Raw genomic sequence first — 21126 nt, forward strand, 5'->3', positions numbered from 1 at the left:
AACCATAATAAAATAAATAGATGTGAGAAAACATAGTAATGATAATATATAAAGATTGTTATACAAATGAATAAATAAGCATGTATGTAGATTTTCCTATAGACCAAGTATATCTGATTTCCAACTCTTCCTAATTGTTAAAGACACAAACAAATTTTTGCTGAATATTTACAAGGTGTAGTAAATATTATTGGTGATTTTTTTGGATCAATGTCTAAGATACATTTTCTGCCTTTAAAAGATATACAATCAGGGAAGACACATATGTAACTAACAATATCCATACCCTGAATATAGTGATAAGCATATCTGAGAACTTATAGGAAAATAAATATTTTTGGAACTGCTTGCATGCATTATACATGAAAAAGGATAAAATCTTGCTTCTGCTCATGGATGTGTGGATATGGTGAAATAACTTTATCCTATTACTCATATGCTTTATATTGGAGTATTATTTTAGGGAAATGAATAAAATCATTGAGCAATCATTTGAACACATGGGTGATGTTTTATCTGAGGTCCCAAGATCAAGCTTAGGGGCAAAGGCACTGCTGAAACTCCATAGAACAGTAATGTGTGTACCTACCACCAGTGACAGACTGGCACAGTGGGGTTCATCTGCAGTTTTCCTTCTGGGAGAAATCTCAAAGGGGCTTCAACAAAGTAGTAACCACTGTGTAACCTGGACCTACATCTTCCCTTTCTAGTGGGTTCAAAGAAATCTCTATAATCAGTTCCTCAAAATTGGAAGTGAGCTCACTCTGAGAAAATTGACAAATGTTTGTTTACCTGCTGGGTGGAAAAATTGAAAAATATCAACCTAAAGACATATTTGTTTTGATCTTGTATTGTGCTTGGTGATTACACAGCAACTGGAAACTGGCTATATGGCAAGAAATCAGGAGGCAGCCCATACTCAGAGGGACTCATTGCTGGCAAACAGCTATTTCTTGCTGCCAAAAGTTTCCTGCTCACCACAAAGCTGGGTGACTCCAGGATATTTATACAAGCTGCAGCTGTGGCATAGTTAATGGCTGAAATACTGGAGAGAATCTCCACATTTCTACAAGTATTTCAGGGATTCAAATAGGACCTAGCTAAAATAAGACATGTTTTGATATAATTCACCTTAAATTTGGGTTTAAGCAAAAAGCTTTTACTGGAAGGATGTTTGGGAGGGGTTCTTGGAATATTATAAGCCTCTTAAGTCATGTTAATGCAAGTATACTAGGAAGCTCCATGTTAATTAGAAACCTCTTTGCATCTGTCACAAAAAAGTCATATATTTCTGTTTAAATAAATCATCACTCAATTCAATTGTATTGTGGCATATTCAAAAATAGAAGTCAGGATGTCAAAAAAAATGAAACAATGTTAACTTTATTTTTTATTTTATTTTATTTTTTTTTAAAGATTTTATTTATTTATGAGAGATGCAGAGAGAGAAGCCGAGACACAGGCAGAGGGAGAAGCAGGCTCCATGCAGGGAACCCAATGTGGGACTCGATCCCGGGTCTCCAGGATCACTCCCTGGGCCGAAGGCAGGTGCTCAAACGCTGAGCCACCCAGGGATCCCCAACAATGTTAACTTTAAAAAAAAAATTGTATGGCCAGAAGTTACAAGTATGAAGTATGCTACAGATGGGTTTTCAATGTATATGGGAACAGTTTGCATGTCTCAAACAACAAAAATAAATATGATTCAAAGTAGGCAGTGGTTTCACATGGTCCATCAAAATTTAATGGAGAGCAGTAGGAACTAAGCATAAAAGATAAAAGGAGATGTATATGCTTTCTTCCACCAGGAAAAGTGTCCCATTCAGCAGTCATAATTAAACATTGACACTAAGAACTTGCCAGAGTATAAATCCACATAAGCAGGGAGCTTTATAGGTTTTGGTCTTTGCTCTGCCAGCAGTACCTAAAAGAGTGTGTGGCTTAAGTGGTGCTCACTACATATTTATATAGGCTTGAACAAATGAGTGAAGCTGGGAATATGGGACCTTTATGGAAGTCAAAACAAAACAAAAACACATAAAAATGGAAGAGAAACTATAACAATGTAGAAAGGCACATTCTTTTGAAAGTAAATTAAAAATAAATACCAGGTTGAATCCAAGGAGACATTAGATAAGACAACCACTTAATATTTTTTGAGGTGCCCTTAAACCTCCTATGACCCCCTTCCTTGACAGAGACATGGTTCACAATTTTCCTGGACACATACTTACCTGCCTTAGTGCATCCAATTCCATCTACCTGCCTGCCTCTTTTTGACAGTGTCTGAAAGTTCAATACTTTATTTTCCTCTTAAATTTTGTGTATTCCATTCACTTAGAGTTAGCTTTCTAGCTAGTTAAATAAACCCATTATCACTATATTGATATTACTGACACTGAAAAAATATACTTAGCTAGAACACCCTGGTATGTGTGTATCTACATATAGTTTAGCTTGCTAGCTTGTTAGCTGATAGATGGATAGATAGATGATAGATAGATAGATAGATAGATAGATAGATAGATAGATAATAGATAGATAGATAGATAGATAGATAGATAGATAGATAGATAGATAGATAGATGATAGATAGATGATAGATACACAGATATGTAGAGAGATAATATGTATAAACATATAGGTAGTTCCAGATATTTAGAGGTCTTTAAACTTCAAAATAAAAATGAGCAATACAGCCCTCTCTAGTGTTCTAGAAGTTGTTTATTAATTTGTATTAAAAGATGGTTATCTAGTTACCCTGAAATATTATTAAACTCAAGTCATATCCACTGTTTCTTATTTAAAAAAGTGATGTTAATTAATAGTGATAGTGCTGAAAGTTCCAGATTCCCTTGAGATCATTTTCACCCTGCATAAAGTGAACCTGGGACAACTCATACTTAAAATGTCAAGTTCTAGATCATATGAAGATTAATTAAAATGCTTTTTCTAGGGCAGCCCTGGTGGCACAGCAGTTTAGTACCACCTGCAGCCCAGGGCGTGAACCTGGAGACCCAGGATCGAGTCCCATGTCAGGCTCTCTGCATGGAGCCTGCTTCTCCCTCTTCCCGTGTCTCTGCCTCTCTGTGTGTGTGTGTTTGTGTCTCTAGGAATAAACAAATAAAAAATCTTTTAAAAAAATGTTTTCTATAATAGGCCACTTCATACAGTGAGAATGTTTTCAGGAAATAACTCAGTTACTATATTATAACCATTGACCACCCATCTAAATCAATCTAATAATTCATTTTTATGATAACAGAGTGTCATAGGGTTCTATCTTCACTTTTCTATGTTCTGCAATACAAAAAGAATGAATGGACTTACTGTTTCAAAATGTCTTGACACTTTGGAAAGCATAATCTACTTCTCATGACTTTATTCTCATTCAAATATATCCATTTATTATTTTCTTTTTTTCCACTTCTTATTTTCAAATCAATTGAAGCAAAAAGTCATATCTACTTTGGGGAATTTTATTATTATTATTATTATTATTATTATTATTATTATTATTATTATGTGAAGTAGATTCCAGGCCTAGTATGGAGCCTGAACTCACAACCCTGAGATCAGGACGTGAGCTGAGCTCAAGAGTCAGATGCTCAACTGAGCCACCAGGCACCCCTACTTTAGGGAATTATCATTCTGATTGATGTCCTCCACCTATGTGGAGGATTGTGTAAAAACATTAATTTTCTCACTCTCTGGTCAAAGTTTGAGGAATTCTCAGGGCCATGGCAGATCAATTTTCAATGATCATATATTTTATATCAATTATGATATTAATGTATGTAACTTCAAACCCTTAATGTATGTAACATAATGTATGTTAACATTAATGTATGTAACTTCAAACCCCCTGAAATATCTTTTCTGACTCTATATTATTGCAGGGATTTCCTCTTGCTGCCATGACAGAAAATTGGCACCAGATTTACTGTCTAAAAAAAAAAAAAAAAAAAAAAAAAAAACAACTTCAAAAGAGACAAAGCATATGAGCCAACTATTTTTAGTAAGCCAACTATTTTTAGTAATTGAACAACAGCTTTGCTGGACTGTATTATTTGGCAAAAGTTAACTGCATGAGATGAACTCCATGGTCATTCCTCAATAAACTCGGCATTCTCCCTGTTAGGACTTGAATCTGGAAATAGGAAGATAAGTCCCAAATGGAACACCCAACCTCAAGGAGCTTAGGAGGCTGCTAAAGCTGATGGAAGTGGCAGAGCAAGACATGTAAGAAGAAGCTACATAAGTGGTAAGGAGAAGATTCTAGATTTTTCGTTGATTCTTCATCAGAATATGTTAACAGTTCTTGACTGAAGCCTGAACTACATTTGCTGAGTGTGAGACTCTAAAAGGCTGTTGACATGCTGGAATTTTCTTCAAGGTGAAATCAGGTCAAATTCAATGTCTCATTAAAAAGGAAGCACGAGGGGGGAAAAAGCAAGCACAATTGCAGTTAGCCGGAGAAGATTCAGCACATCCATCAGACAAAGTAGCTGACAGAGTTTGACTCAGTGAATTGTTGTTATATCCTAGATACTTAAGGGTAATCTGATCAGTACAAAGGCAAGTGTACAAATAAAGAAAAAGGGGGCAGGAATAAACCATGTAAGTAATTGTTAAACAATTAGAGAAGATATTTACACATGTATAATAATGGAGTAGTGTATTGAAATTTGTGAATTAATTCACAAATAAATAAATAAATAAATCTGAATAAATGACTTCTAGAGGAAAAAAAATGGAAAACTATTTTCTCTCTTCTGTAATCCCTCCCCTGAAGAGTGAATGTAGCAGAATATGACTGTATTACATGGCAAAGGGAAGGAATTTTGCAAGTGTAATTAAGGTCTCTAAATAGTTGACTTTCAGTTCATTAGAGAAAGATTATTTTATTTCAGCCAGACATAATCAGATGATTATTTAGAATGCAGAAGAAGCCAGAGAGATTAAAAGCAGTAGCAGGCTTTTTTCTGTTGATCCTGAAGAAGTGAACTATGGTATTGTGGAGGCAGCCATGTGGCAGGAAACTGCAAGTGGCCTCCAGCCGCTGCGTACCTCAGTTCTATACCTGCAAAGAACTTATATATACTGACAATCATTTAACTTGAGAACAGACACAGTGCCTCTGATGATATTGCTGATTTGCTGACATCTTGATTTCAGCCTTATGAGATGCTGAGCAGAGGACTTAGCCATCCTGTGTGCAGACTCCTGGCCCACAGAAACTGAGCTAGTAAATGTGTATTGTGTTAAGCCACTAAATTTGTCAGAATTTGCTACACAGCCATAGAAAACCAGCAATAAAGATTAAAAATGAAAAGCTGTCTAGCTTTTAATATAAAGCTCACAGAACCTTGATGATAAATCTATACAAGGAGATAGATTAAAATTAAAATAAAGGAAAAGAAAAATGACAAGGCAGCAGTTTATTAAGACTTCATATACCTAATACTCCTAAGATAATCAAATAATGTAATTTATTAGCAATTGAAATTTTTATCCTTAGAGACCCCAGGGCTATCTTTTCTCCTAAATTAACAATTTATGTGGGAAAAATTTCAGTAGCTGAAAAATATAAGTTTAGTAACCAGAAAAGTCTAGATGATATTGTAATAAGAGTCTAACTCCAAATGTCAATGCCTACATACAATACCAGTAGAATATTAACTCAGAAATTATAGTGGGAAGAAGATATCTCTCTAGGGCCAATGGCCAATGTCCTTCCCTGTGGTGACTCAAGTATTCTGGCTGTGTATTTCTTATATCAAGAAAGATGTGTGCCATGGACAAACAGAATATAAGCTAATTGCCATGCAAGCAAAGTTTTTATGTGGACATAGGAAATCAGGAGAAGATACACTAATGGAATGTTTCCCAGTTTAACATTTTCTAACATGCTTACAGAGAATGTATTATTTGAGCTTGTTTTTAGTAAACTGAGACATCTCTAAGACTTAAATGTCTTAAAGTTCAGTTTTGCAAATATTTCAGATCTGATTCTCTGCAGAAGCACATCCCAAAATCCAAGTCACTCTAGGGAAAACTATTTACACCACAGGGAAAAGATAAATAATTTATAATTTGTTATGAAAGAATTACAACACGGAATTTATAAGAAGGGCTTATAATCTAATGGGAAACATTGTAAAAATATAAGTAGGAGTTTCATATATGGGTTGTAAATGCTATATAGTCTGAATGTTTCTGTATCCCCAAAGTTTATATACTGAAAACCTCATGCCCAAAGTATGATCTTATGAGGTGGGGCCTTCTGGAGTTGCTTAGGTCATGAGTGTGGAGCCCTCATGAATGGGATCAGTGTTCTTATAAAAAAAAGGCCCCAGACAGGTAGTTCGTCCCTTCCATTGACTGAGGACACAGAATTTTGCAGTCTAAATCCCAGAAAAAGGCCTTCACCATATACCTTAATTATTGTCAAGTTAGTATCACTTTGTCACAGATAAACAATAAACTCGTACTATTCCACATGGTGTGAAATCAGGCAGTGTCAATCCTTGGCCTGACAATTTTCATGCTTGGTATCTGTACCTTCTTGTAAGGATTATGCTTACTCACAAGACATGTAAAGTAAATTTAACTAAATATGAAAAAAATTATATTATACTGCAATTTTTTTTTATTTGGAGTGATTCTGCAATGGTATCTATACATTATTTATCTTATTCTAAAATCTGGTATTGGTCAGAAATACGTGGTGTCAGCTTCTATACATCACACTTTTGTGACCATAGGATAAAGATTGGCAAAGAAATATTATGAATTTATACAGAAGTAAAACATCAAGGGAGGAAGTGTCAGCTCAGAAGACACAGCACCCTGTCTCAAGTAGACAAACAAATGACATGAGAACATGTTAATCACAGTCTAATTAGAGCAATTAAGGCAAGTTGAAGTATACATTACAGGCCAAGAACCAAAACAATGCAGTGTATAAATCCTGGCTAGAAGCCTGAGAGTATTAAGGGAGAGATGTAGAAAAAACAAATCAATAGGACACAAATTTAAGTGTGGACAATGTATTCCCAAAACTTCAAAGAACAGGGCTTAGACATGGTCTAGTTCCTAGTTTTATGGATAGACATACAAAGTTCTGTGTTGTCCAAGCGAGCATAAACAGCAATGGAAAGTCAGGTTACGTTCACTCACTCTAGAGAAACTATTTGTTCTGGCCTGGAATTGTGCTTCCTATTTGTGAGATTTCTTGTATGCTGAAGGTTGTTTGCTGGTGAGTGGCTTGTAGCAGCTGTTTGTGACTACAGGCCTTGAGTAGAAGCAGAAGAAGACAGTAAGACTTCCTGGGAGTTTCATCGTTGATCATTCTGCTTCTTTTATAACATTGCCTACCAGAGCCTGGACCTGTAGACTAGGTTCTGAATATGCTTCAGCAAGGAGTGGAAAATATGTCTATTCACGTTTTTTCATAATACACACACACACACACACACACACACACCCCACCATGGTGGAAAGTGAGAGAAAGTGGTCGTTAATTAACTCCATTTGTTAAAAAAAAAAAATCTTAGCAAATTCTCACAGAATGAAAATATTCCTCATGTTTAGTATGCAACTTCAAACAATTTTTAAATGAATGCCAGAAATGCTTTCTGATGTTTATGTGAAAAATATAAAGGTATATCTAAATTTTATCTGAAAAACTTGATAGAAAATATTTTTTATAACTCTTCAATGTTCTATATACATAGGAACATGATAAATGTATTGAGTAATTGTTTCATCAAGATACAAATACTTCTTATCCGTAGTCAGATGCCTTATCCATTACGCCACTGGCCCCGTAAGATACAAATACTTATATTGGTTTTCTCTTTTATAAACCTGTAGGTCAGAATCATATAACCACAAATCCAACTCTTTGAGAGATTTTAGATGTAGAGACATTTAGTAGAGTTCTAGTTCAGTAACAAAGTATGCATTATAAATTTAGCGTCCCCAACAAGAAGAAAGTTATCTTCTTATCTATCAATCTATTTATCTATATCTACCTACATAAGTATATATACTTATGTAGTATATATATATATATATATATACTTATATATAGACACAGACAGACACAGACATATATATATACACATATATATATATATATATATATTCCTTAAGTAGATATTCCGTAGTGAGTAGTAAATTCTGATTAAATGCTGAATGTAAAATGCTGTCTGTTAAATATAGAGAAAGTACATCTTGATAGGGACTACTTTTTGCCTAAAAAACTCTAAACTGTCAGCAATATTGACAGTGAAAGATATGAGCAAGACAGAATATAAAATGGTTATCAACTAAAACACTTCAGATTGCAAGCTATGGCTTCAGAACAAGTTCAAATTGCTTTTCAAACTCTATATTGGCTTTTTCTCTATGTGCCCTCGGCGCCTCAAACTATCTGAACATCTGATAAGAAATGGAAGCACTGAGCTGGTCTGTTCTGATTTTTGTGTACTATTTTTTTGTCAGAGAAAACAGCTGCCAATGTTTTATGCCCAGAAATATTTCCCCTTTTAGTGTGTGTAAACAAAGTCAGAAAGTTCAACTAACTAAATAAATGCTCTACTTTCCTTAAATATTTATATGTATATTAAAATACTTCATTTAAAAATACTCCTCTTATGTTTATAAAGTATTAAAATTTTAACTAAAATAGAGATTCAGCCGCAGCCCAAAATACAAATAGAGATCACAGCAACATATTGACGATAAAGAAGAAATAATAAGTACCACTAAATATTGTGAAGTCAAATTGGCAATTATCTTTGTTAGTAGGACAAGGTAGTGGCTCAGATAATATTGCATGTCATTCAATGGCTCATTTTTATTGGTCTGGTTATATATTATCCTATTTTGTTCCTGCATATTTATAGTTTTAATTATATTTTAATACTATCTTGTTAAATTAAATATGCATTCCTTGAGCACATAACCAGGCATTGAGGAAGAAAAGCTGAATGTGAAAGACTCTTTAATGGAAGGTGGAAAATACTCTGCCATTAAGATTTTATTATTTTAATCCAGAATACAGAGAGCTAGCACATGAGTAAATGAAACAATAGTATTTTTGGATTAATATGTTTCTTCTCATTTAGTGTATTGAGATTCCACAAACCAAGAAAGTTTTGTCAGTCTTATAAATTCCCTTTATGGTTTTTGATGAAGGAATATCAAGTGTGGTGTGATATATTTCACAAAAAGCACAGAAACACATATAGAAAAAAAAAGTAGTAAATATCTTAACAATAGTAAGCAAAATATAGCCCATGTCTTCAAATAAACATGAGCATGTATATAGAAGGAGGGATGGCGAGAGAATGAACAGGCGAAGTTAAGCAGGAGATAAATCATAAATGGTCTTATATGCCATTTAAAATGCTTCACTTTATGATAAAAATAATATGTGAGTAAACTATGACTCAGACAAGGATGATCAATGAATGTTCAATCTAGAAAAGTCAAAGTTTAATGAGTAATAGCATATTAACACTGTCTCAAAAACCTCCAAGATTATTAAAATCAAAAAATAAAAATTAAAAAGTAGTGACTACATAGTAACTGCTCAACACTTTAACTATGTGATCAAAATTAACTTGACAAATAATATTAATTAAATCATGTGCCTCTAGATGTGCTACCCTGAGAAAAACACAGCATCACTTACATGATTTTTCAGCCAAAAAATTAAAACCTTCCCCTTAATCATAAAAAAGCACCAGAAAATCCATAATTAAGAAGTAAATGATGAAATAAAAAATGGTTTGTATTTTTCAAAAATGTCAAATGTATGAGACACAAAGAAAAGTTGTGAAAAAATTTCAGATTAAAGAGACTAACGTGAATGAGGACTAGATGCAATAAAAAATTCTAAACATAAATACATACAGGAAAAAAAATAATTACACTGAAGGATATTATTGGGGAAAGTGATATATTAGAAATGTGACTGTAGATAATGAAATGCTAAAATTAAGTAAAATAGAATGCCTTTGAATTTTAAGATTATAGTTGCATAGAAAATACCTTTATTCTTAATAAATATGCAGTGAAGCAGTCAGGGGTAATGATACACAATACATGTAATATACTCTAAAATATTTTATAACAAATACTATGAATAATGTAGGTGGTGAGCGGAAGAGGGAGAAGGGAGAGAATGCTAAAACAAATCTGGCAAAATGTTAACAATTTTGAGAAAAGGGTATATGGCACTGTGCATGCATCGAGGACAATGAATTAGTAGAGATACTGCTGATTATAGAGTCTCTAGGTTATAGACTTCAAGTGAGTGATGATGATATGTTTCCATTAAACACTGGGAGCAGTAATGGAAAGAAGCAGAATCAAGAACATGGTGATTTACTGTCAATAGCCAAGGGGGCAGGGAGTAAAAGAAGGTACCAAGGCATTTGATACAGTCAGCTCTTTTGATGGTGATGTCAATCATTGCAGTAAGGAACCAAAGACAAGAAACCCAGAGAGAAGAAGTATTCATTGGTATGAGATGTGAAATGCCTACAGTACTATTATGTAAGAAAAGCCAATAGATATCGATCTATATGGATTTATAATTCAAGGGACAGATACTGTGGAAACATAGTTTATAGCTCAGAGTTTATCACCGGAAATATACTTTTAGAACCATAGCAATGAGTGAAATCCTCTGATAAACTCAAATATTCTAGCACTTGCCAAAAGAAGAAATGGAAGGAAAACTGTCTTAGAATGAAATGAAAGGAAAAAATATAGAAGTGCTCAGATTTTCACATAAATACAGCAAAAGTCAAGTAAGTATATTGCTTTGCTAGAACTACTGAAAAAAAAAAATGCCACAAACTTGAGTGACTTATACATCAGAAATTAATTACTTCACAGTTCCTGAAGCTCATTTCTAAGACCAAGATGTCCTGCCCTGTTTACAGAGTTGGTTTCTTTCAAAGGCTATGACAAAAGGATTTATTCCAAGCCTTTCTCCTTGGCTGATAGATGGCCATCTTTTCCTTTGTGTCTTCATATTTTCTTCCTGTTATATGTCTGTGTCCAAATTTTCCTTTTTTATAAGGACATCTATCATATTGGATTAGGAATCCAAGCTATACTTCTATGACCTCGTTTTAACTAGTTTAAATCTACAGTTACCCTATTTACAAATACGGTCACATTCTGAGCTACGAGAGGATAGGACTTCACCATTTGAATTTTGCGGAAACAGAATTCGACATATGATAATCAGGAACAAGACGTGTTCTTTAGATTGAACAAGGAGGGTTTAAGAATAGTCCTAGTTAAGAGGTTAACAGTAATTTAAGAGAAGCAGTGGAAAAATACCAGATTATCACAGTGTAGAAGAGAAGGGAGATGAGGGATTGAGGACTGCAATATAGATGCTACATTCTGAAGTTTGATGCCTATAGAGAAAACAGATTCTAAGGAAGCTCATTTTTAATAAACTGAAATATAGTTGACACACAATGTTACATTATTAGTTTCAGGTGTACAACATAGTGATTTAACTACTCTGTACATGATGTTATGCTTATCATAAGGGTAGAAAGCTCAGGTTTTTTTTGTTGTTGTTTTGTTCTTTGTTGTTTGTTTGTTCCTTTGTTTTTAGAGAGAGAGCATTTGCATGAGCAGGGGAGGGGAAGAGGAAGGGGTGGAGAGATCCCCAAGCAGAATCCCCATCCTTGCAAACCTGAAACAGGGCTTAATCTCTGAGATAATGACCTGAGCCTAAATCAACAGTTGGATGCTCAACTGACTGAACCAACCAGGTGCCCACCCAGCTCAGTTTTTAAAGATGGAATAAAAATAATAATAAAAATAAAACAAGGAAAGAGAAGCTTAAATTCTGAAAAGGATTAAGCTAAAGCAAAGGTACAAATGCAGAATGGTGAGAGTACCAAAAGAAAGAAACTTGTGAGAAAATGAGAATTCATGATTGCAAAGAATGTAGACAAGTAGAGAGAGGATTAGCAAAACCACAATAACCACAGCAAAACCGCATTAACAGCAAACCTACAGTAACAGTGAGATAGATTACAAATGACTTATGTCTCTACATACTATAGATATTTCAAAAAAAAACATATGAAAATATTTTGGGAATAGTAATATGCTGTGTATATAAATAATATTTATATTATGATTTGTTATTGCAAACAGCTATATCTTATTAAGTATCCTTTGTAATTCTTATGTGGAAATTATCATTGTAGAGAATGAGATAATTTTTAGTAAAGTAAGATCTGATACATTGTAAGATTTGATACATCTGGATATCAATAAATTTTTATTATAATTTTTGCTCTTCCATTGCATGATTCAGTGAACTTATTTCTGAGATTGAGAAATAAATCCCAGCTTCATTTGGTGTATTTTTATGACAGCCAAATGAGATAAAACATAACCATAGTTTGCATTTAAATGTGCAGTCACTAAATGTTGCCTTTAAACTTTATTTTTATTGTTCAATAATGCAAATAAGGAGAATACTTAAAAAAATTAGCCACACACTTTTCATGGTAAAATACTAGCTGTATTTGTTCTGTTTCTCTAACAACACAAGATACATTCTAGGGTATAGATACTATGTTGCTTTTTCTTTTTCTTTCTTTTTTTTTTTTTTTTTTTTTGTGGGTATCAGCATGAGTTGTTCTACAGATTCCCAGATACATGTCTCATAGGTTGAAATTCAGAAAGTTGGGTCAAACGTTAGTGATCTAGTTCAATTATATGATTAAATTCATATGGAAATTGTATTTTTTAAGTAAATTCGCTTAACTAGAATAAATGCAAACACAAGAATTAATGAACATTTCATTAGGTTACATTTTTAGTTGATAAGCCTTGAGTCCAAAATCGTTCTTATTATTTACTTTACCTTTTAAATTCTGGCAATCCTATTCATCCTGAAAGCAAACAAACCAATAAAACCAGTAAAACAAAACTGTGGAGGCCGAGAAAATTAAGGCCGTTCCACTTTAAGTTCAGCGTTAGCACAAGTACAGCCATCCCAGGCCCCTGTGAATAAGAGCTGGAATTTACCTTACTTCAGTTACAGGAAGAAAACAGCTTACAGCTTAACGCCCTAGAAAGCCCCATATTAGAATGAGAACAGAGCCCAAGCCAGTGGCAGGAAGCCCCATATTAGAATGAGAACAGAGCTCAATGCCCTTGAAAGCCCCATATCATAATGTAAACAGAACTTGAGAAATTCCTCCACCCCTTCTGGAGGTCCCCTAGACCAGCCCATAAAACTCAGCTGAAAACCACCTCAGGGCCCAAGTCCCTGCTCCACTGTGTCCAGTATACTTGGACCCAAGCTCATGCTTACAAATAAACCCTCATGCATTTACATCGGTGTCGGCTCCTTGGTGGTTTCTCGTATTCCAATCTTGGGCACAACAAAAACAAATTATATACTGTGTCAACTAGATAAATACATTGGCCTTAGACTTGAAAAAGCTGTTTAAGCATTTGATGGTAAAATTTAAATACTATTCAGCAGAAGGATTACATATGGAGAATACTCTATGAATTTTTATATAGAGAGACATCAACTATTGTTATAAAGTTCCTCGCCTCCTTGTTATGAATCACTGAAAACAAGTAGTAAAAGTATGAGCAAACTATCACCCCTGAATATAACCTAAATTATTCCTAATTACTTTTTGAAGATGCCAAATGTATTAATTATAAAAAATAATCAAATCAGCAATGCTAATTGCTATCTCTAACATTTAAAAAAAATGGTGAGTATTAAAATCTCCAAGGATATTCTTATTCTTACTCTCTCCTGCCTTCTCCGGGACCTCATTGTGAAGGCCGAGAAAAATCAAGGCCATTCCACCTCAAGTTTAGCATCAGCACAAGTACAGCCATCTTAGGCCCCTGTGAATAAGAGCTGAACTTTATAGAAAAAACTGCAGAAGGAATCCCATATCAGAAAGACAACAGAGCTCAGAATTGCCTTGGGCAGAGAATCCTGTATCAGAAAGACAATAGAGCCCATGCCCTGGTAGAAAGTCCCATATTAGCATGAGAACAGAGCTCAATGCCCTTGAAAGCCCCATATCAGAATGTAAACAGAACTTGAGAAATTCCTCCACCTCTTCTGAAAATCCCCTAGACCAGCCTATAAAAAAACCCAGCTGTAACCCACTTCGGGGTCCAAGTGCCTGCTCTGCTGTGTCGGGTATACCTGGACCCAAGCTGGAGCTTGCTAATAAACCCTCGTGCACTTGCATGGGTTTCTCGGATTCGCAATCTTGGGCACAACACTCATTATCTCTTTTTCCTCACTCACATAATTTTCTAAGCTATTTGATAATTTTCTCAACTATTCTTTTACATTGGAGACCGCGCACTCAGAATTGATCTGTCTGAAAACACACCTCCCACAGCCTTACTCACAGTTTCTCATGAAGTTACAGGTCAAACTCTCATTTTTTTCCTTTTAGCTCTTGCAAATGTCTGCATTTGTGTCCTTAAGGATCATTTGTGACTCCTAGTTATCACATCTTATGTTTGGAATATTGATTTCCTCAAAAGTTCTGTGCCAATAAGCACATTGTTTTCCCTGTTTTCTTTTTATCCTCAGGCCAGTGTTTCACAAAACTTGAATTCTCTTCCTGACTCTTGTACTACCTTATAGTGAGTCCCAGGACATCTTATTTAATGACGTTTGTCTTTAATTTCCTCGTTAGTGACATGAAGGACACACTAATGTGTCAGCTCTTTGTTCCTCCAGGAAAACTAAAGCATCATGGGAAAACCATTGACTTTGGAGTCAAACTGAAGTGTGTACAAATCCCAATAAGATAAATTATTAGCGTATGAACATGATAAATTTACATAATCACTTTGAAGCTAATATTTCTTATTTATGGAAAGGGGATAACATCAGTTCTTTAGTATTTTGCTAACTTGAACTTCTTACAGTTATACTATGATATGAACATTAAAGGCCATGATGTTTTAGAATCTTCAACTTGCACTCTTAGCTGAGTATTATCCTAACTACAAATGGATATCACGCCTTTATTTTTAACCATGTGTATGATTATGCCCAGGATGCCCAGGGTAGCAGACACACTAAAGCTCATCCATAGTCAGGTCTTCTCTTGTCTCAAGTACAAGGAGGTTTTAAATGCTGATGTTCCTGTGTACACAGGGCTGGGGTAGTTTGCATTAGATGCGCAAATGTGAGTGCAAGCAACATGCATCACTTCCAGCTGGGAGAACTAAATTGCTGGCAGGAGATTCTCTAGGATGTGTGCGAGTGGGTATGTGTTTATGCATGCATGCTGTCTGTGAAAGCCTGCATCTATGTATCTATAGCATGATGCAGTCTTTCTAAATTTGATTTCTAAATTGCTCTGTACGAGATAGTTGCCTAGACAGTCATCCACAGCTTCTGTGGACTTCATATGAGTGAAAAAAGAACAAAAGACTTTTTGTATTAAAGCATCACAATTGAAGTTCAGAGAAACAAAACATAAAATCTAAGACATTGCTTTTGCTCAGTCAATAGGATACTGACCCATTCTCAGCAGTTTTTAGACAATTCTGATGCCAAACTCCCACACAGAGGAAATTTGAAAATCTCTTAAAACTAGAGAAACCATTATATTTAAAATAAATCGGACTGTTCTATTTCTTAACAAAATATATTGCTTACTTATTCTCTTAGAACTCATATGCAGTTGAAATAGAAACCTCTCTATTCCCAAATAAACTTACTACTGTGGTCCCAAATCTCTCAGCTCTCTAGGAGATCTTTCCAAGCATTCTATATTTCTCTGTCTTTCAGGACACAGAATGACATTTCCTGGTAGACAAAACTGATTTTTTTAAAACACTTGGCTCTAATAGGAGCACATGCCCAAGAGGTCAATAAAATTTGCTTGAACTTTTATTTTAGTATAACTAAGCATTGAGGGGCATTTGGGTGTCTCAATTGGCTAAGCATCAGACTTGGTTTCAACTCAGGTCATGATTTCATCGGGGTCCTTAGATGGAGCCCAGCATGGAACTCCATACTCAGTGGGGAGTCTACTGGAGATTCTCTTACTCCCTATTCCTCTCCGTTATCCTCTGCCCCTCTCCTGCTCACTTAGTCATGCATGCATGCATTCTCTCTCTCTAAAACAAATAAATAAATATTTTTAAAAAGTTAACTATAAACAATGAAGTTAGCATAGCCAATTAGAATTTTAACATATGGTTCAAAAAATCCCCAAAGAAGCTGATAAGCATTTCTATTTTCTGATATCTTTGAGACAGATATTTATAAAAGCATTTTAAGAAGTTCCACTGCTTATAAATATTCCCTATGAAGTTAATGATAATTTAAATGCATTATTGCTCCTATGGAAATAAGCTTACTTTGGTTAAAAACATAATTTTTATTAATTTATATCAATTCTAGATTTTATATTTTATTAACACTATCCCTTTACAAAATTCAATAGACAATTTATTGTCCTTCATCTTCAGGAAGTAAGTAAAAGCACTGTATTATTTTCTCAAGCCAGAAAGTTATAATGGATAAATAAATTAATTTCAGAGAACAATTCGGTTTAGGGTGTTTTTATATTCAAGAGAGTTGAATCTTTCTAATTCTACCTAGAGAGAAGGACCAACAATAAAAAATTTTTCACCTGTCAACTATTCACATTCTTCTGGAAAAACCTGCATGGTAGACCATTATATGTAATGATTCCTCAGCTAAAGGCAATTTTCCTCACAAGGCATAAAGTCTAATTTAAGTTATGTCGATGATTATCTGGAGTTTGTTCTCATAAATTAAGTTATTTGTAGAATCCAAACTAAGCAAAAAGAAATAAGGTCATGAGGAAGGCAGAAGGGAGGAGAGGAAAATAAATATACACATATAGAATAGGATCATTTCCTTCAAAATATGGAAATTCTCCTAAAACAAAGTTAATGTCAGTGAGGCTAGGTAACTGTTTTGGAAGCCTTATATAGTAGTTATTGCAAAATCTCAAGAATTACTAATCAGAAAGTTTCCATGTAGCACCCTTGAAGATATGCCATCTATACCAGATGATATTACTTTTATGCAGATTCCCAGCTAATAATATTTACTCTCAGCTAATAATATTTATTCTATGAAGTTTCTCAAGGTCAAAACTTTGTATTCAGCTCTTATCTCTATGTTGTTGTAATAATGCTTTTTTCATTCCACAAACACCTAAATGAAACTGCAAGTTTAAATCTATCCCTCTCATTGAAATTGGGACTTTTATTGATTTATAAATATATTGTTGTCTAATATGTACTCATGAATATTATCTCTTTTGAGAGTAAATGCATTCTTATGGTGGCAAATGATTATAAAATGACATTTAACCCTTAGATTCAAGTACAGCTTTCCTCAAACTATAATCAAATATTCATTATGATATAGAAGATAGTGGCATTGTCAACAAGAAAACTAACATTACCATGAAATGTGTTGCTCAATTATTGAAAATCTATCATTTACTAAAGTATAACTAACATATTGAAGAAGGTTGTTGACATGGACATTCTTCACTCATAAAACTGAGAAATGTTGGAGAATAAGGAAAATAATACATATTTTCCCCATTATAAGCCATACTTGCAAAATACTTAGGGATATTGCCCATCAGAAAAATAAAATTATCCTCAATGATGGAGATACTTCTTTTTGGTGTTGCTGGGTAAATGAAATACAGAGAGTAGCTCATACAATGCTCTGGAATAATATATGGAGAATCATAGATTTTATAATCTGTCATTGTTTCAAATGTTCTTATGTGAATTAACTTGCTGTTATAACTATTGAGAATCTTACATGACTAACATAGTAAGTTAATACAAAAAATATTGGGGAATGATGAGTGACCAGCAGTTAAGGATAAAAGTTGCAGAGGAAAGCCAGGGTTATACATATATAATACAGTTTTAATAATTGCAAGTGCACTTATTTTATTTTTTTAAGATTTATTTATTTATTTTAGAGAGACAGAGGGAAAGGAGAGAGAGGAAGGAGCAGAGGGAGAGGGAGAGAGAATCTAAGCACACTCTGTGCTGAGAGCAGAGCCCAAGGGAGGCTTGAACTCACAATCCTGAGATCATGACCTGAGCCAAATCAAAGATTGGATCCTTAACTGATTGCCCCATGATTTTACTTGTTTTAAATAGAGAATGTGTAAAATTATACCAGAATAATGGTCTAGAAGCCTAGAAAGATAGCTCTCTAAAATATCTACTTAAAGAACAGAAATATTATTTTTTAATTGAGGTAAATTTGTATATAACACTGCATAAACTTGAAATGTAAAACATTTTAATATGACATCCAAATGAGAGAGCGTGATCACCACCAAAGTCTGGTCACCATTACATCACAATATAATTGACCCCTTCACCCATTTTGTCCATTTTCCTTTTCTTCTCTGGTAACATCAATGTGTTCTCTGTATCAGTGAGTTTGTTTTTGTATTGAGTTTATTCTGCTCATTTGTTTTGTTTTCTTAGATTCCACATATGAGTGAAATCATACAGTAGTTGTCTTTCTCCATTTAACTTATTTCAATTAGCATAATACCAAAGAACAAAATTTTTTTAAGAAAACACTTGGTTGAGGGACACCTGGGTGTCTCAGTGGTTGAACATCTGCCTTTGGCTCAGGTCATAATCCTGGGGTCATGGAATCAAGTCCCACATCAGGCTTCCCAGGGAAAGCCTGCTTCTCCCTCTGCCTAATAGGTCTCTGCCTCTCTCTCTGTGTGTCTCTTATGAATAAATAAATAAATAAATAAATAAATAAATAAATAAATAAATAAATCTCAAGAAAAAACAAAACATTTGGTTGAGTGTAATAATACCTATCTTTCCAAAAACAAAAATAAAAGTCATAACAACGACATAAATTAAAACAAAACTATAATAGAAATGTATTAAATAAAATAAAAATAATTATCCATGATTCAGAAAAAAACAAAATTGAGAATATTACTTAAACTTCTGATGAAACCACTGGAATAAACAATCTGTGATCAGAGACAAATCTATGACTTTATGCCATAAACTATTAATGGAAATAGACTTTGATATCTAAACTACTGGATAACCCTAAAGAATATTCCAATGAAAACACATTTCAAACTACAGATAAAATCATACATAATTTTGAATGTATAAATGAAGTTTTTATTTTTATTTTTTTAAAGATTTTATTTATTTATTCATGAGAGACACAGAAGTAGAGAGACAGAGACACAGGCAGAGGGAGAAGCAGGCTCCATGCAGGGAACCTGACATGGGACTTGATCCTGGGTCTCCAGGATCATACCCCCGGCCAGAGGTGGTGCTAAACCACTGAGCTACCTGGGCTGCCCTATAAATGAAGTTTTTAAAAGATTTTATTTGTGTATTATATTTAATAATAATAATTTCAACATTTTACATAATAATGATGGAAAACAACTTAAATATATATTAACACAGGACTGGAGAAGCATAAAATAATGTAAATGAAAAAAATAAATTCCCAAATGATATCTGCAATGCCTTATAAATCTATAGTTTAAAATGTATACAATGATATTATGTAACATTGAACAATAATGTGTGAGTAAAAAATAACAAAGATATGTATAGGAATAATATAACCTCAGAACATGATTAGGATTGCTCTTTGAGGATAATGAAAGGTAATGTAATTTAAGAGGGTTTGGTGAAAGCCTTCACGTCACATGTCATACTTTATTACTCATCCTTTTTTATCTTAAATATGCTACAATAAAAAATAACAAAGAATAATAAGGTAAATACAATCAGCGTTCAAGTCAAATACAATTTCAAATATGTAAAAAAACCAATATCCAAGAATTAAATTAAGAAAAGGATAAGAATCTCAGAGAAATCTGTAATAACAGAAAATTAGCATAATTTGTGAATTTGACCTCTTTGAAAAATTTAAAAGAGATTATTAATTTATCTTTATATACATATTTGTAATTCAAACATTGTTTCATTATTTATTTATTTTAAGATTTAATTTATTTCTCATGAGAGACACACAGAGAGAGACAGAGACACAGGCAGTTGGAGAAACAGTTTCCTCACAGGGAGACGGATGTGGGGCTCAATTCCAGGACCCCAGGATCACAGACAGACCTCAATTGATGAGCCACCCAGGAATCCCTCAAACACTGTTTAAAAACAACATATGGATAGAATCTTTTTTAGGCAGGATAAATGGAAACCAAAGGGCTGCTCATTCTACAGTTTAATGGAAATTGATTTGAAAGATGACCAAAAAATCATCTTCTTTTCTTTAAAAGTGTAGAAGCACTGAGACCTAGCTACAGGAATTTTTCTTCTTTAAATTTTGACAGGTATCTGTGCTGAGCTTAATTTTTGGTTTGTTTGTATGTCTTCTCCAGTAACCATGAGCCATAAATGCTCTTGTGCTTTGCTTCCAGCAATGCAGTTATAATGAGCTACACCACGAATGTTCTGTTTATGCGTGGTTATGAGAAGATCAAATAAATCTTTGCACTTAAGGGGAACTTCTGCTTAAATTACATAAACGTGGGGGCTTAACATATTTCTCTTTCCTTCAGCACAATAATACCTAAACTTGAATAGTAAAAACTATCCTTGGACCCTAGAAAAATGTAATTTCTTTAAGGAAAAACATAATAAAATGGGACATTTTACAATTTCTTCTTACTATCACTTTTAATCAAAACTGAGTGACATATTTGCTGCATGAAACTTTTAATCAAAACTGAGTGACATATTTGCTGCATGAAATGGAAATGGATTGTTGATGTGTTATGTACTTAAAATCTGTGAGGTTTTTAATGTCTACTTGTATCATTACTATTAATATGATAGACTTACCTGTTACTGTTGATATCATCAGCCTATTCTCCTTTGTCACTTTCCCTAAATACTACCTTTACATATGTGATATAAGAAAGCATTTCTGGCCCTATGAGAAGACATAGAAAAGAGAAAGAGTGCTCGCTTCGGCAGCACATATACTAAAATTGAAAAGAGAAAGAAACTTGTAAAATA

At 33.9% G+C, this 21126-nt stretch overlaps 1 long non-coding RNA gene across 4 annotated transcripts in view; it reads left to right on the forward strand.

The window, feature by feature from the left end:
• LOC140621505 (uncharacterized) overlaps positions 1-21126 on the forward strand; it is a 324736-nt gene that overhangs the window by 82622 nt on the left and 220988 nt on the right. For all 4 annotated transcript variants that reach the window (XR_012021239.1, XR_012021235.1, XR_012021237.1 and 1 more), the window contains exon 2: positions 4142-4264. This is a non-coding gene — a long non-coding RNA (uncharacterized lncRNA). The remainder of the gene's footprint in view (positions 1-4141; positions 4265-21126) is intronic.

Source organism: Canis lupus, chromosome 30 (assembly GCF_048164855.1).
Source record: "Canis lupus baileyi chromosome 30, mCanLup2.hap1, whole genome shotgun sequence".
Lineage (NCBI taxonomy): Eukaryota > Metazoa > Chordata > Mammalia > Carnivora > Canidae > Canis > Canis lupus.